This window comes from Adiantum capillus-veneris, chromosome 3 (genome assembly GCF_014529385.1).
Source record: "Adiantum capillus-veneris isolate H3 chromosome 3, ASM1452938v2, whole genome shotgun sequence".
Classification (NCBI taxonomy): Eukaryota; Viridiplantae; Streptophyta; class Polypodiopsida; order Polypodiales; family Pteridaceae; genus Adiantum; species Adiantum capillus-veneris.
The window spans coordinates 40,677,302-40,687,391 of NC_140933.1; positions in this window are offsets into that span (position 1 = coordinate 40,677,302).

Here is a 10,090-nt window from a genome sequence, read left to right on the forward strand (position 1 = left end):
AGTACACCATGGAGTTCATTTGTTAACACTGCGCCGATGCCTAGTAGCACAGTGCCCCCAACTATACCTACATGTATGTATCAATCATGTGCACCTATCGTACCTCAGCCTCATGTAGCTCCTACACCTCCGATTATTCCAAGAGCTTACAATCCACAATGGCATTATCCAAGCTCTTATACAAGTGGAGCCATGCCATTTAATAATAACATGACATATCAGGCACGCCCTATTCCTAGGGCCACGCCTGTAAACTTTGGACCACCGTCTGGTACACCACCATACGAAATATGGGACCCAAGAGCCGCGTGTATGCCAAGGCCAAGGCCAACTCCCATCTCACATGTGGTTCTGGGAGCACATACACCCATTATACCTGCTCAAATAAGAGATTTGGCAGCATTTGCTCAAACTATCGGTCGCTCTATTGCAGAAAACATGCGTAGTGCACCTGATAGAGAGCTTAGGAGCAAGGCAGTTCAAGTAGCTAAGCTCACACAAAAATTCAGTGGAGACGGAGATGCTAGAAAGCATAGGGAAGTCTTTGAACATGTGTGCGATTCCTTGGAAGAGCACAATGAGCTACATAAGTGTAAGGCTTTGAGTTTGACCCTAAGCGGAAAGGCTGGAGATTGGTATAGAACCTTAAGAGTAGAAGAGAAAACGATCTACTCTACTCTTACGAGACTGTTCTTAAAAGAATACATACGAGAGGGAGTACTTTGGGGTGTAGCCTCTCAGCTCCAGAAAGCCCAACGAGAAGAAGGTGAATCTGTGAGAGACTTCATTAGTCGCCTAAAGAATTTGAATTCTCGATGCAATCCAAACGAGCGATTCAACAACAACCAATTGCTGGATAGATTCATTAGGGGACTACGACATGAAAGTATCTATAATGGCCTAGTCATTAGAGGCATCACTACTTGGGAAGTATTCACCATGAATGCAATCCAATTGGAGGATAATTTAATGATTGCAGGAGAAAGAGTGTCTGCCGAGCCAAAGTCTAGTAGCTCACAAGCTTCAGGGCATGAGCCAATGAAGATAAAGCCAATCGTGAAAGAGCAAACGATATCTGAGATGACTTTGGCAGATCTCACCAAGGCCATCCAAGAAAGCCTTAGGGGTAATCGTGCTCCACAAAACACTCATATGTATCCAAGAAGGGAGCAACAATGGTGCTCAATTTGCTTGGGCCCACATACTACGAGTGAATGCCCTACTTTCAGAGTAAAGTTTAACGGGACTTGTAACGCGTGTGGTAGGTATGGCCATCAAGCGAAGGATTGCCTAATGCTTAAACGCATCATGGAAAATAGACCGCCTATAGCTTGGGCAGACTCACCTCGAGTTCCTGCATTGATGCCTACCCCACCCATGGAGCAACAATTGCCATTACAGCACATGGTCCCTAGAACCCAAAATGTGGTCCAAACCACACCGTTGCCACCTCCAGTGCTAGGACCGCAACCCCCTCATCCAAGAGTTACACCTATGAACCAAATAGGTTGCGAGTCATCTAGTACTTATGTAGATTGCGAAGAGGACATAGACTCTAGTATCACCTATGGAGTCGACATGCTTGAGGAGTGTCCCATGTACTATATGGAAGACCATTGGGGACAAATCAAACCGATATATCAAGCTACTGCGTTAGCAGCAAGAGGCCAAAACATTAATAGTTTTTCCAGGAGACCACCTCTTCAGTGCTACGAATGTGGTGGACCACATCGAGTAGTTGAGTGCCCCATTAGAATGCAAAAGAATGCTGCACTAATGCAAACAAGTCAAGGGAGTGCATTGGCAATGCCAATACTCATTTGTAATCGTTGTGGCATAGATCATTTGATCGCACAGTGTTCTAACAATCCAAACGCGCCGAAAATCACACCATTCAACATAATAGAGATTGTTGATGGGACACCACCAACTATAAACATAGCACCAGTGAATGCACTCACACGGTCGATGCTCCAAAAGCAAAATTACATCCTCGAAGAGAGAAATGCTGCATCCATTGGCCGAGCGAGAAAGAAGAAAACACGAAGAAAGAAATCCCTTAATGCGTCTAGCTCAAAACCTAGTTCAAAGACTAACATAGGGACAGGAGAGGATCCCGTGTATATGAATGACCCTGAGGATGACTTAGATTCGATAGAGACCACGGAGACCAAAACTGTTACTACAAAGGAAAAAGCTAGTGAGGAGGATCACGAGAGGGAATTACGACGAACACCAAAAGAGTATTCAAAGTTAAACCACCCAGTTGCGAACCCCCAAGATAAGCCACAAGAGACAAAAAATGAGGATTGCAAGAGAAAGATTGGAACCTATCCAAACCCAACAGTGGAAATTGAACGAGGCCAACAACTGAGGGGTTTGGTGAAAGAAACTCAAAGAACATTAGAACCTGAACCCAAACATATCCAGATGTCGGACACAGTGTTTCCCACACAAGTTTAACCTCACAAGAACTACAGGCCGTTAGCTATACCGAGTATCATTCAGGAAGAGAGTGAGGGTAGGACTCCTGAAAGTGGACACACACCTTTCCTACTAGAGAGAATGTTTGGTGAGGGAATGCCCGACCCCCTTGAGGAAGTGGAGATTCCATCTTCACCATTCTCTTGTCAGGGTCCTATGTCCCACAAGATGCCATTAAATGTTGCCAAATTGATGGATTTCATGTCTTCAGAAGTTAGAACCACCATCATGTCCAAACTATATAAAGACCCCGAGCTAGTCTAAGCTCTTCGAGCCTTCCTCAATGGAGAATTACAGGCCAGATTACCACAGTTTGCACATATGAACAAACCTGACTTGGTAATGAATGATGAGGAACATTTAGCACCACCATCTGACCTAGAGGGACATGAATCTGTAATTGAAGTACCCGTTAACAAGTTGGGGCAATACTTCGAAGGTGATGAATCTAATGCTACTCTACCAATCACTACTAAAGGATTAACTGTAAAGGGGGTCCTTGACGGTGGTGCGGGAGTCAGCATGGTGACAAAGAGTTGTTGGGAGTCTATGGGGCGACCTCACCTTGAAGCCACAAGCGTAGTGGTAAAAATGGCTAATGGATCTATTGTTACGCCTATTGGAATGCTAAAGGATCTAGGATCAAGGTCTTGGGACACAAGGTAAGGCAGACTTTCATTGTTATGGAATTTTCCAAGCATCCTATGTCATTTGAGATGATCTTAGGGCGTCCATTCATGAGGGAAGCAAAAATGGTGCATGACTGGTCCAAAAACCACGTCTACTTACAGTTCCAAGACTCTGTCATTCGAGTTGATCTTTTAAGTGGTCGAACGCATCCTCTAGGAAATAAATTCATCATTGATAATCGATCAGACACAACAATTCACTTAGCTCCATTACAGTATTGTTACACGTGTAACGAAGACACGGATATTGGGGAGAACTCTCCTTATATGGATATCCTACCTGGGATGACTGAGTCGGACAATGTGGATTGGGTCCACCTAGCAGTAACCATAGACACTTGGAGAAATAGGGGGACGACCTGGGTAACACCTGAGGGGGATGAAATGCCTGTACCCTTAAATATGCTACAAGCAATGCATATAGCTTCTGATAAGACTCATCCTAATGTAATGAAGAAAACATACAAGCGGGTCCCTAAAGCTTCTTTAGTGACCATAGCTAGTGCTAAAAAACAGAAGCCTTGTAAGAAACGTACCACTCGCTCCAAGAAAAGTAAGAAAATGTTGCGATGGATCCCTAAACGATTATTGGAAGCCCAAGGCTACTACCAAGGAAATGATCAAATCTGGGTGCCAAAACGTAGATTGTGCTCTTACCTATCACCTGACCCATGTGAGCCCAATCCCGTAGCTCCAAAACGAATCAATGATCGTGGAAAGAAAAAAATCATGGAATGCTACACACCCGCTCCAGAGCTAGTTTGGGTACCAAAGAAAGAACGATTTGTTCCACCTAGCTCAGGAAGGGGGGAGTCCCATGAAGCTTCTAGCTCCTCATGTAATGCATCCGTAGAGGTAAAAGCTTCTCCACAGCCTCCACCTACAATAGTGGACCTCCATAAAGCTACAAAGGAATCCACACCTCCCAGTGTTCAAGAATCACCTGATGAACTACTTCAAGTTCGATCTTGGGAGAGTACCTTACCACCCTTGCAACTCGACGAGGCGCCTAAGGTAATAGAAAACTACTGGCAAAAATCTCCACCTATTACCAACTGGAACAATTGGTTTCAAAGGGTGACAAGCTCATTTCAAACGGTATGATCTACCCAAGGAAGGGGGGAGTGTTTGCTGACACTCATCATTCATTTGTTTCCCTCTCAACCTTTTTCCCTGACCTCTCAATATCCCAATCTTAGGGAATGTATATATATAGCCTTATACTCACAAAAAACAAAAAAATAAAGAGCAAGAGCAATTAGCAAACGAGTATGCACAATAAAAGTCAAAACATTGACCCAGACCTACACATTTACATCCGGTACACTGAAACAGAAACCTATGTCATGAAACACCTTTGATCCTCATCACTTGAGTGATGGAGGGTAGGTAAGATTAGTACGATAGGAGTGTTTCTGTTTTAGAGTTGAGTGATTAGCAAAGTTCTCTTTTCCCATTGATGTGCCTCCTAGAGGTATTGTTTGTGTTTCATAGTGTGTATAGGAACGTGCTGCTGTGGTTAGGATTTGGACCTTCATGGAATCTTTCTCTCGTTCACACTTCAGATCAAGCGCGACCATCAACACAAACAGGTGTTTCTTATCCATTAGCATTGCCCCTTATCTTTTTGCATCTATGATTGTCTGCTTTGATTGTGATTGGTAGGATAATATCCAGCACATTTGCTTAGTAACAAACATTTAATTCAATGTAATTTTTTGTCATAATCACTTGTCTAGGTTTAAAAATCAAGCAAGGTCGACTAAGCTAGTTTGACCAAGTTAGGTGTTAGAGATCTTCTCTTAATACCATGGGCAATGCCTTCCTAATAATCAATGGTTACTTAGGTTCTCAATCCGATCTAAGCAGCATTGTGTGAAATGTACTAGGGCTTTCTAGTGGGCTTGATCCTATTGACCTTTAGCTTAAGTATTATAAAGGGAGTTTACTAGTGTGATGAGCCTGGGGAGGTGTATCAGTGTTATATGACCCCCCAAAGTTACAAAATTAAAATGCTGAAAATGAACAAAAAAAAAATCAAAGTGCCACACTGTAAAATCTTAAGCTGGAAGAGAAATCTCGGCTTGATTTGGTACTTCACTCACATGTATTGCCTATGGTACTAGAGCCCTAGAGGTTCCCAGTGTGGGCATACAAAATAAGCACACACATCAAATTGAATCACTGTGAAAAGACTTTGGGGGTTCAAAGAAAAAGTAATCAGTCACGCGATGATTTCATGAGAAATTCCTTTTATGGTAGTTTAACTACAAGGTCTTATAGATATAGCCTCTAATCAGCCCTCGAACATGAATACTTGGCTCTCGCGATTAAACAACATTGACCACACAAAATTAAGAAGCTTACCCATGGTATTAATATTCGATCTCTAGTGCCTTTCGACCGTCAAATTAGCGACCCCAAACTTGTTTAATTTTTTACCTTTACATCTGTTTATGCATTTGATTACATTGCAATTTAATGTTCATTGCTGACAAATTGTTTGAAATTCTTTTACCAATCAATTTGTCTATCTAAAACTGCATGTGCTTTTTAATCACTTATGAGAATGCAATTACTGTGCCAATGTTGTTTGATTTTGTAGTGACTGAAGAAGGCTAAGGACATTCATCTCAAATGCTCTTCCACCTCGACGAACGAGCTTCAACTCAATAGCTTCCGAGGACGGAATCTACATCAGGAAGGGGGGCATGTTAACCCTCATGGCTCACGGACACCCCATCACCTACGACGGACGTGTATTATGTATTTGGTAGAGTCAGGTACCGGACTTGTCGGACCAATAGGAAAAGGGTAAGAGTGATCGCCGATGAGAGGCGCACTCTAACTGGGACATTCAAGGGATTAGTTGGCTAAGCATGGGCGCCCAAGTGTGAATGGGGTTAGCTCATATAAAAGCCAACTAAACCTAAAATTCACTTATTCTCTCATTTGTGCAATAGAAGAGTGCTCTTGCTCCATCTCCATCTCCATCTTCTTCTTCTTCACCTCCTTGTGTGTGTGTGTGTATGTGAGAGAGAGAGAGAGAGAGAGAGAGAGAGAGAGAGAGAGAGAGAGAGTGTGATCGAGCATTACGAAGGCACGACAGCGGCGAAGCGGTTGAGCGCGGCACGACTGCAGCTTCTTCTTCATCGCGGCGAGGAATCCACCACGAAGGTGAGCGTAGAGCGGTGAGTGACACACCATCGCTTTCTTTTAGCTTACTAGTCAAGCTAGTTGTGTGCTTGGAGTCGTCTGTGGCTCGCACACATTGTTAGGCAAGTCCCTTGCTTCGACAGTGCGGCAAGGAGCGCACACCATGCTTCATGCATGCACACACACAACCAAATTGTGGATTTTTTAAATGTTTTTTATTCTCTGGTTGTATTACAAAGACCTTGAAGGTCTATTTTTAACTCAATAAGACTTTTTAAACTCTCAAGGGGACATTCTCATAATAGTCTACTCAACATGGCATTGGAACAAGACCATCCAATAATTTCAATCCAAGCTTATGGAATTGACTCTTCATTAAAGTCAATGGCCCATTCAAAGCACAACCAAAGGAATCATTGAGATCACCATTCTAAAAAACTAAGACCTCGGCGCAAGCCAAATCACCAAAGGATGAAGCTTTGGAAAAGGAAAGGAAAAAAAAAAGGATCGATGAGCAATGTACCTTGGCATCTCAAGACATGGTACTATGGGTCGGCCATCATCGATGGTTTAGGCCCTCTTTGTGTGGAGAACATGGAGCTATACGGCCTCATCATTGAGGATCTTTTACAACCTCTTTCATTTGAAGGAGATTCTAACCTTCTTAGGGCTCTCAAAGATATTGTGAAAGATCACCCAAAGATCCAAGCACAATGCAAAAGTTTAGATTGGGAACCACTTTCTCTACTTAACAATTTAAACAATATATAAAAATCAAATGAGTTGTGCAACACCACATAAACATTGTTCCATGTAGCAAACATATATGCATTAGGAGATTTTGGAAATCATTTGGAGGGCTTTCTAAGAAATTCTATTTCTTTCTCTAAAAAATATTCTTAAAATGCTCTTGCACTTATTGATTACATTCAAAAGAACAACTAGACACTCTAAAAAGTTAATATAAAATTTTGAAGATACTTGAAAACGGTCACCTTTTTATTAAATGCGAGTCTCTTTTTAATGAGGTAGGCGCCGCTCATTCAATATGGCTTTTGTTATCATTGAAATGAAAAATATCACAAAACTATAAACTAGTGTTAAAATTTGAAGTTTTTGACACTGCCAATGTGTTCAAAATGCTCGTAAACCTAAAAGTGAATGTTTACTTACCCTGTTCTAAGACCCGGAGAGGGAGAAAAAGCCAACAAAGCCCTTTTTTAGGGGGTTTTGTTGAACGACGCGCAGGGGGCATTCCAAAATTTTTTAGAATGGCCTTTGCATGCTATGAGGAAAATTGTCTCACAGCGCATAGAGACCTTTCCAAAAAAAATTGGAATGGCCTCTGCATGCCATTCGGGAGTTTTTTGCCTTTTCTCCCTCTATGGGTGTCAGAACAGAGCAAGTAGATATTCATTTTTAGGTTTTTTGGCATTCCGAATGCATTGGCGGTGTCAGAAGTATAAAACTAGTTTAAAATTTGTTAATTTTTTACATTTCAATGCTAACGAAAGCCATAATGAATGTGCGGCATCTACTCATGAAAAAGACACGCATTTAATGAAAAGGTGACCTTTTGCAAGGACTGTTGGATCATTGAATGGGTGGGTGATACATTTTTCATATTTTTGTTAATATCAACCTACTTTTCTATATAACATTGGCCCTCTTCTCATTGATGGAGCTCTTTTTCTTCTCTCTTTTAAAAGGCCCTCCAAAAGACCTTCGAAATTTCCTAATGGTGCGAGGAGACCAAAAGAGATGGGGGTGGAGCTTCCTAAAGTAGCTCAAGTCGAGTTGTAGCTCCTTATTCTTGTATTTTGATATTGAATGGTAAGTGAGTTACGTTAGTATAAGGGGGACCATTTAAAGATCAATGTGCCTTTAAGAAAGCTATGGCCCTACATACAAGGTATATAGAGTCTAACATTCTACCTAATGCCCATAAGCACTTGAAAGTGTGCAAACTTCTATAAGGGTAGACCTTTGGTTAGTAGATTAGAAGAGTTATCATGAATTGGTGTAGAGTTGTTGACAACATTAACATATGTGCCCCATGAAGAAGGGAATGAGCATTAAAGACAAATAGATTTCAATTTATTATCCAATTTCAACTTTGAGCATGTAATTACTTGGTTGAAAATGATACTAAACTCATTCCAAATAAGAAGCAAAAAAGTTTATTTTTTTCATCCCCAATCCAAGAGTTTCTTCATAAGGTAAAATTCATAATAGTTTCCTTTTTTAAAGGTATATCAAAATTTGGCTATAACATCGTAGTCATCTTCTCATGTGTGCCTCAAGCCCATGTGGAATCGTGTACAAGTGCTTTCATGCATGTATATTGCATACATGTACTTGATTGTGAATAAGACCTTAGTGGTAGTGTGAGAGCAAGGCCTAGAGAGTCCGTTTCAGCTAAAGGAATCAAACCCGTGTGAAGAGGGTCAATAAACCCTTTGGGAGGTTGGGACTTTTGAAGCTAAAGAATGCTTGTGTGAACAAGGGTTTGAACGGATTATTGCACTTCACAGGTAATGACGAGCTGCACGAGCTAGAGTAGCAAAAGCAATGTGAGCATGTGCATTGCTGCAGTGAGTGAAGCCAATAGGTTGGCGTGTAGGCTAGTTGAGGGCCACCATCGATAAGCACATGTAGGGTGCTGACGTCATCATTGACAAGCCAAGGAGTAGCTAAGGGGTTTGACAAAGAGGGTCTATAGCTATGAATGCGCATGGTAGGTAGGTTGATGGTAGAATGGGCACCGTTTGGTGGAAAAATGTCATGAATATTAATGTATAACATTTTAAAAGTATTTTCCACCTTAATTTGGCCAATAAAATCCAGGAAAAATAAAAAGAGAACAAGTGAAATTGATTAAGTGTTGATGAAACAACTCGATCAAGGCTTGGGACCAAAAGAAAAAACGTCCATAAATTAACAAGGATAATTGCTATTGAGTTATTTGAGTCATAGGTACGTGTCAAGGAAGGATGAATATATCCTTAGAAGCCTTGATCAAAGGTATATGACAAAAGAGATGAACTAGAGCAATTATAGGAGTCTAAAAATAGAAAGTAGTTGTGCTAAGTTCAAGTCATTGAAATAACTCTTTAGAGTTGAAGTATGAAGTCTAAGAAGCCTTAGGATAGAATTTTGACTTGCCACAAATTAAATCCCAAAGGGTGACTTTTATTTTTTACCAAAGTTCATCCTAATTTAATAGATCCTAAATTTGTAGGTAGGCTATCGCCTGGGTTAGCTTCATAGGCCTCCAAGGTTTGTGCAAAGGTCTTTACTAAGCTTGACTAGGCCGAGTCTTAACGTAGCCCAAGCAAGATTTTCTGAGTGATCTAAAACCCGAACAAATTTAGCGTTTTCAAAAATATTCAAAATCCGTATTTTGCATTGAGGTGCTTATGAGAATCTTACAAATTCTTCCTTTTTTTTGCCATCTTGCTTGCACAAGCTAGTTTTACGAGATTGCATCCACTCACCCACACCTCATGTCCACAAGGGTTGAACCATAGTGGATGTGCCTAAAGGCCCTCACCTTAACCACTAGGACAACACCCTTTGGACATCTTACAAATTATTCTACCACTTGATAAGTCATGCAAATTGGAGAATACCTATGGATGGAAAGTCAAAGTGATTTTTTGTGGTTCTTTAATCTTGTTGAGAACCACTAACACCAAGAGAACCATGTGACTGCATTTTGAAAGGAACACAAATAAAGTAGTCTTGCAAAAAGCAGTTAA